A 7,393-nucleotide genomic window follows, 5' to 3' on the forward strand; every position below is an offset into this window, starting at 1 on the left:
GCATTCTTTCCTTCCCCTGAAAATACTCTTCTCCCTGCTCTTGTGAAGTTCAACCTGTGCTGTCATTTGTAATGCCACTGTAGAGTAGAGATTCTTAAAAGTGGTGTGGGCAGCAGAATGGGGTTATGGTGCTGTTCAATGCACTTTAGCAGCTGGAAAAAAGGACATCTGAAATTATGTAAATACTTGCTTCGTAAGCAATAGTTGTAGTTTCCAGAGGGATATTTTGTGATCACAAATGAGAGGAAGTGGTCCACACAATTGTAGATATGAGGGGAGGCGTCCATAAGGTAATCGCTGTTAAAAATGTTTCAGAGTGGTAGCTGTGTTAATCTGGATCAGCAAAAAAAACGAGGAGTCCTTGTGGTACCTTAGAGACTAACAAATTTATTTGGGCATAAGCTTTCGTGGGCTAAAACCCACTTCATCAGATGCATGCAGTGGAAAATACAGTAGGAAGATAGATAGATATACACACACAGAGAACTCGAAAAAATGGGTGTTGCCATACCCACTGTAACAAGACTAATCAATTAAGATGAGCTATTAGCAGGAGGAGGAAAAAAACTTCTGTAGTGATAATCAGGATGGCCCATTTCAAAGAATTGACAAGAAGGTGAGAGTAACAGTAGGGGGAAAATTAGCATGGGGAAATTAGTTTTTTTTGCCAATTTTCCTCCTACTGTTACTCTCACCTTCTTGTCAACTGTTTGAAATGGGCCATCCTGGTTATCACTACAAAAGTTTTTTTCTTCCTGCTGATAATAGCCCACCTTAATTGATTAGTCTCGTTACAGTTGAAATGGCAACACCCATTTTTCGTGGTGTCTCTGTGTGTGTATGTATATATGTGTGTATATGTCTTCCTACTGTGTTTTCCACTGCATACATCCGATGGAGTGGGTTTTAGCCCACGAAAGCTTATGCCCAAATTTTCGTCTCTAAGGTGCCACAAGTACTCGTTTTTTGTGGTTTTTTTTTTCTGTTAAAAAGTTGTCTGCACCAAGGAAAATCTTCAGAACCCCTGTTGTAGGCAATATTCTAAATGGATTGTGTGGAGAGGGGGCCAGTCCCTGGTACAACTGTAGCTAGCACTATAGAGAATTTATTTACAGTGGCAAAGCACTTTGCAACTAAGCTACTGAGCACCTCTGTGTCTGTCACTGAGGTGTAAGACAAATTATGACTTGCGCAATATGCTAGTTAGGGTAAATCTTCAATAAATGTGGAATCTTGACTCCAGCCTCTGCTTTTCCCACTTGATCTCCCTTTCAGTCAGTGTCGGTAAGCATTGACATGTTTCTGGTGGCCTTCAGTTCCCTCCAGCTTCACAAAGTCGCATGCACCTTTTTGTGCACTGCTGTTTGCTTATTGACAGGGTATGACATAACTGACAGGTGCTCAGTCAGCTTTGTGGGTGTCTGGAATGCTAACGCAGTTTCCTGATATCTCTCAGTATGCTGACTGAAGTTTATGCCCTTGGGAAGGGCATTATGGCCCAGTGGATGTACTCACTGATGGAGGACGAGGCTTTCACAAAGAAGTGTACAAGGATATGGAGGAAAGCTAACAAAATTTTGAAGCTCTCTTATTTCGTATGCTGCTTGGACTGTCTACCTTTAGAGTTTTTCTACCTTTCCCTTTGCCAGATTTTTTACATGAAATTCTAGCCTTTGCCTACTTCCTGCCTAAAAAGGTCGCAGTTTGAACTTTGGCCAGCAAGGATCAACATCGCTGGCATCCTCCCAGCTGTCCAGGGACATCTGCAGGTGTTCAAACAATGACTGCTTGTTGAAACTTCTTTTGTTCTATGAAAGAGGATCTTCCAGTTTATCCAAACATCCCTGAAGAACTCTCTTGAAATTGTAATGGCAGCTTTCCCACTGGGGGGTGCTGTTCTACTGCAGTTCAAGGCACTAGTTCCTTGATGTTGAAAACGCAGTTAAACATGCATCACAGGTGTAGTTGTCTTTTTACTTTTTGTTTGTTTGTTTCGATGTGTTGCACTGATTTGCAGTACAGGGTAAAATGTAGGGAACAGTGTTATCAAATATATTGGCATAGCCCCTAGAATCAGAATTGATGCCCCACTGCGGGAGCTGTACAAATGCATAAAATTATAGTCCTATTTTAGTGTTTACAATCAATGAAAGCATTTGGGCCACACAACCCGTTTCCCAGGGAGGCCGCAGCTGTCAGTGTCACTTAATCTGCTGAACATTACCACACAATCTGTGGGAAATTGATGCCTGGATTGGGACAATTTTTACAGGATTGAGAAGACACTATTACATGAAATTGCAGGGGGAAGAACAATCTTAAAAACAAAACAAAAATGTATTCTATGTTCGGGTCCTAATTAGTCAGCAAGACTTTAAGCTTCCATTTCACAATATGAGAACAGACTGGCCCACTAAAACGGGGCTGTGTTCTAGGGTCTAGTCTCTTGTTGACCCTCTGGCTGTTACAAATATCATACTAGCCAAGTTGGCAGCACTTGGTAGAAAGGAAATACCGTGGCAATTGGCACCTCTCTTGGCAGTTTCCGGAGGCTAAGGAGAGGCTAAGGACTGCAAGGGACAGAGACTGCCACGCCTTGTCACCATGGAGTGGATGCTCATTGTCCAAAATGGGACACAGGTGATCGGGGATGAGAGGGCTAAGAAGGCCTCTTCCAGGCATCAGGCCTGTTGATCTGAATGTACTAGTTTTAAGAACAGAAGGAATACCATTGGATAAGCTATGATTCAAACACTTCTGCATTGCTTTAGTGAAATCACAAGGATGACCTGTATGGATCCTGTCCCAGACCCCCTGTCCTGTATGCTGTAGACAAGCTGCAGCTGATGATTCCCCTGTATGAAGTGAGCACTGAGGAAGACACTAGCTATCTGAAACCTGAAACATCTGTTTTTGAATGTTATTGTGTCTAGCCACTCATTGGTTTACAGATCATAGAATCATAGAAAATCAGAATGGGAAGAGACCTTAAGAGGTCATCTAGTCCAACCCCCTGCTCAAAGCAGGACCAATACCCAACTAAATCATCCCAGCCAGGGCTTTGTCAAGCCTGACCTTAAAAACCTCTAAGAAAGGAGATTCCACCAGCTCCCTAGGCAATCCATTCCAGTGTTTCACCACCCTCCTAGTGAAAAAGATTTTCCTAATATCCAACCTAAACCTCCCCCACTGCAACTTGAGACCGTTGCTCCTTGTTCTGTCATCTGTCACCACTGAGAACAGTCTAGATCCGTCCTCTTTGGAACCCCTTTCAGGTAGTTGAAAGCAGCTATCAAATCCCCCCTCCTTCTTCTCTTCTGCAGACTAAATAATCCCAGTTCCCTCAGCCTTTCCTCATAAATCATGTGCTCCAGCCCCCTAATCATTTTTGTTGTCCTTCACTGGATTCTTTCCAATTTTTCCACATCCTTCTGGACTGGACACAGTACTCCAGATAAGGCCTCTCCAATGCTGAATCGAGGGGAACGATCATGTTCCTCGATCTGCTGGCAATGCTCCTACTTATACAGCCCAAAATGCCGTTAGCCTTCTTGGCAACAAGGGCACACTGTTGACTCATATCCAGCTTCTCGTCCACCGTAACCCCTAGGTCCTTTTCTGCAGAACTGCTGCCTAGCCACTCGGTCCCTAGTCTGTAGCAGTGCATGGGATTCTTCTGTGGTAGCCGTACTTTCTGTGGTATAGAGAAGACCATATGCAGGTTTTCCTGACAGAGTCTCCCTCTGGCTGGGTAAAGAAGAGCAAGACTCTTCAGCTTTTTTCTGATTTGTTCAGTGCTGTGCATTTCTGGAGCAGTCCAGGATAGTGAAAGCAGGCCAGAATTTGTAATAAACTTTCTCCTTAAATGATGAGACCAGTAATGGTTTAATTATGGAGCATGGCCTTAGACAACTGCCCACAGTTGAGAGAAATATAAACTTCTCTATTTTCATTCTGCTTCAAGCTCTTTTGTTTGTTTTTATAATGGCTGCCTGGCTGCTTTGATGATCGCTTTAGACCAAGTTGACGAGGAGGTGGGACAAGCTCTTTACTTCCTGTGATGCATATTGGAGACTATTTTTAGTCTATGGGCAAGAGGAGAGGTTAATTTGTCACTGGGAGGGACTGTGCCAATAAGTGATCAAGAGTAAGTAGTGTTCCTTTTTCTTAAACCATTTACCGGGCCACATTAAATTCAATGGAGTCTTGCCACTAACTTCAGTGGGGCCAAGGTTTCACCCTTTGTTGGTGAAGCTCTGAGATGCTCAGTTGCAAGATACTAGAAAAAGACAAAGGTGGGGAAGAGGATGCTTTTTAATAATTTACATATTTACACATTTTTACAATTCAACTTGGGTCCATATAAACTATAATTTAAAATAATAAATAATTTTCCTTTCTAATTAAATCCTTGTGTTATCTTACCTTGAAGCTCAGTTCAAGAGCATTCTATGGAAAAGAAGTTGCAGAATTAACCCTTTGGAGACGGTCTGTTCTGCTGGAGACCAAGGGGTGCATGTGTAAACAGGGCTTTTCTCGATGGGTCCTGGCCCTTGATTCTGTTTGTATGGAGGGAGAAGGAGGGGTAAATATAAGGTGAAGAATTAGGATAAATATTCAGCTCCTTGATGTAGCTTGGGGGCATTTCAATTTTTCCACTTGTTTTATGCATCTCTAGTACCTCAGGCCCCACATCATCTCCATCATTCTCCCAGCTGAGGAGATTTGATCTGGACTCCACTGTGAGTGCTGTAACTAGGTGAAGTGGGATCACTGTCTCCTGCAGAGAGCAAACCTGCTGCCTCCGTTGCTGGGCCCTGGAACAGGAGAGATGCTGCCCTGAGCCAGGTCTCCCACATGACAGTGTAGAGAGCACAAGGCCGTTGGTCCGTTAGTCTCTTCTTAATAAACAAAAGAGGCTCTTTGAGCATTTCTCCACCCGGATCCCACTGTAGGTGCCATAGGCATGCAAGGCTGGGAACCGTTTAGCTAGCAGTGTCATATAGGTCTGTACATTTGCCTTATAACGCCCCTTACAACGGGGGGTATAAAGGCAGAGCAGCCCTAGCTACTATTCAGTTTCTTCTCACCATCCCTGGTAGCTAGTCAGAGCCGCAGTGTCCTGCTTACTCCATAGCTTAAATAGTGAGGATCATTAGTAGTTAGCTACCTTGTGGTGCAGCAGTACATTCCTTATGATTTGAACTTACAGTCAGGAGACCACAGTAACAGGACAGTGATAAACTATATTCTCTCCACCTCAACCCTAAGCTTGTTACTTCTGCAGTGAGCCCCAGACTGTAAGAAGCAAAGGGGTGGGGTGTCAGAGAGTCAAAAGGGGGGTGAGGTAAGAGCGCTGTCAGTGCCTCAGCATAGTCATGCCTTTGTTCTCGTTGGCTGATTATCTGATCGCAGTCCTGCCTCGTTTTTGACTCATGCAGAATGTCCCTAGCAGCAGGGAGAGTGCTTCCTTTTGATGAGTCCAGTAGGTGATGGGCAGAGCTCTGAGTGTTTGTGAGTCATCGACACGTTATATTTACTAAAGGAGAAGAGAAAAACAATTTTCTTGTGTCTTAAAAATATATTTTTTAAAAAGCCTCATCTTCTGGCTGGAGTGAGGCGACAGTCGTGGAACTGGCTATAAGGTTCTGCAAACAGAACTGAAGGAATGAGGAAGACCCCATTCTTGACCTCATAGGCCTGCTAGCCCTGGAGGATGCAGTTGACACCCTCATAGGGAGGAAAGGAAGGAAGGGGAGAAAGCAGCTCCGGGGGGTGGGGTGGGGTTGTTAGCAGGTTATAGATTGTTGTAATAAACCATAAATCCAGTGTCTCTATTCAGTATGTGATTTTTAGTGTCTAGCAGAGTTATGAATTTAAGCTCCCAGGGTTGTCTTTTGAAAGTGTGGTGCAGGTTTCTTTGAGGATGAGGACTGATAGATCAGATATAGAGTGAGCACTTTGTGAAAAGTATTCACCCAGAGGTGATGTGGTGTTTTTGTATTTTATCATTTTCCTGTGTAACCTCATTCAAGAGCATAATGATTGTCTGGTTTCACCTGCATAGTTGTTGGGGCATTAGTGCACCGGATGAAGTAGACGACATGTTGTGATAGGCCTGTGGAGGACCCATGGAACTTCCAAGGTGTGTTGTGGGGGGAAAGAAGCAGTGTTGATTATTGCCGTGGTATATGTATGTATATTGTGTGTCTGCAGGTTTTGCATCTGTTGTTCTGGTAGGGTATGGTGCCGCTTTGAGTTGGTGTGTCCTGGTCTGTGGGGAGTTTGCTTCTGATGATGTGTTTGGAGAGGTTGGGAGGTTGTATGAAGGCCAGAAGAGGAGGTTTAGGGAAGATTTATTTCAGGATGGGGTATTCAGGATGGCCCAAGGGTCGGTCCTGGGGCCGGTTTTGTTCAATATCTTCATAAATGATCTGGAGGATGGTGTGGATTGCACTCTCAGCAAATTTGCGGATGATACTAAACTGGGAGGAGTGGTAGATACGCTGGAGGGGAGGGATAGGATACAGAAGGACCTAGACAAATTGGAGGATTGGGCCAAAAGAAATCTGATGAGGTTCAATAAGGATAAGTGCAGGGTCCTGCACTTAGGACGGAAGAACCCAATGCACAGCTACAGACTAGGGACCGAATGGCTAGGCAGCAGTTCTGCGGAAAAGGACCTAGGGGTGACAGTGGACGAGAAGCTGGATATGAGTCAGCAGTGTGCCCTTGTTGCCAAGAAGGCCAATGGCATTTTGGGATGTATAAGTAGGGGCATAGCGAGCAGATCGAGGGACGTGATCGTTCCCCTCTATTCGACATTGGTGAGGCCTCATCTGGAGTACTGTGTCCAGTTTTGGGCCCCACACTTCAAGAAGGATGTGGATAAATTGGAGAGAGTCCAGCGAAGGGCAACAAAAATGATTAGGGGTCTGGAACACATGAGTTATGAGGAGAGGCTGAGGGAGCTGGGATTGTTTAGCCTGCAGAAGAGAAGAATGAGGGGGGATTTGATAGCTGTTTTCAACTACCTGAAAGGGGGTTCCAAAGAGGATGGCTCTAGACTGTTCTCAATGGTATCAGATGACAGAACGAGGAGTAATGGTCTCAAGCTGCAGTGGGGGAGGTTTAGATTGGATATTAGGAAAAACTTTTTCACTATGAGGGTGGTGAAACACTGGAATGCGTTACCTAGGGAGGTGGTAGAATCTCCTTCCTTAGAGGTTTTTAAGGTCAGGCTTGACAAAGCCCTGGCTGGGATGATTTAACTGGGAATTGGTCCTGCTTTGAGCAGGGGGTTGGACTAGATGACCTTCTGGGGTCCCTTCCAACCCTTATATTCTATGATTCTATGATTCTATTTGAGCGTGGGGTGTAGTTGTTTGATGAT

This window comes from Caretta caretta, chromosome 7 (genome assembly GCF_965140235.1).
Source record: "Caretta caretta isolate rCarCar2 chromosome 7, rCarCar1.hap1, whole genome shotgun sequence".
In the NCBI taxonomy this organism is placed as follows: domain Eukaryota; kingdom Metazoa; phylum Chordata; order Testudines; family Cheloniidae; genus Caretta; species Caretta caretta.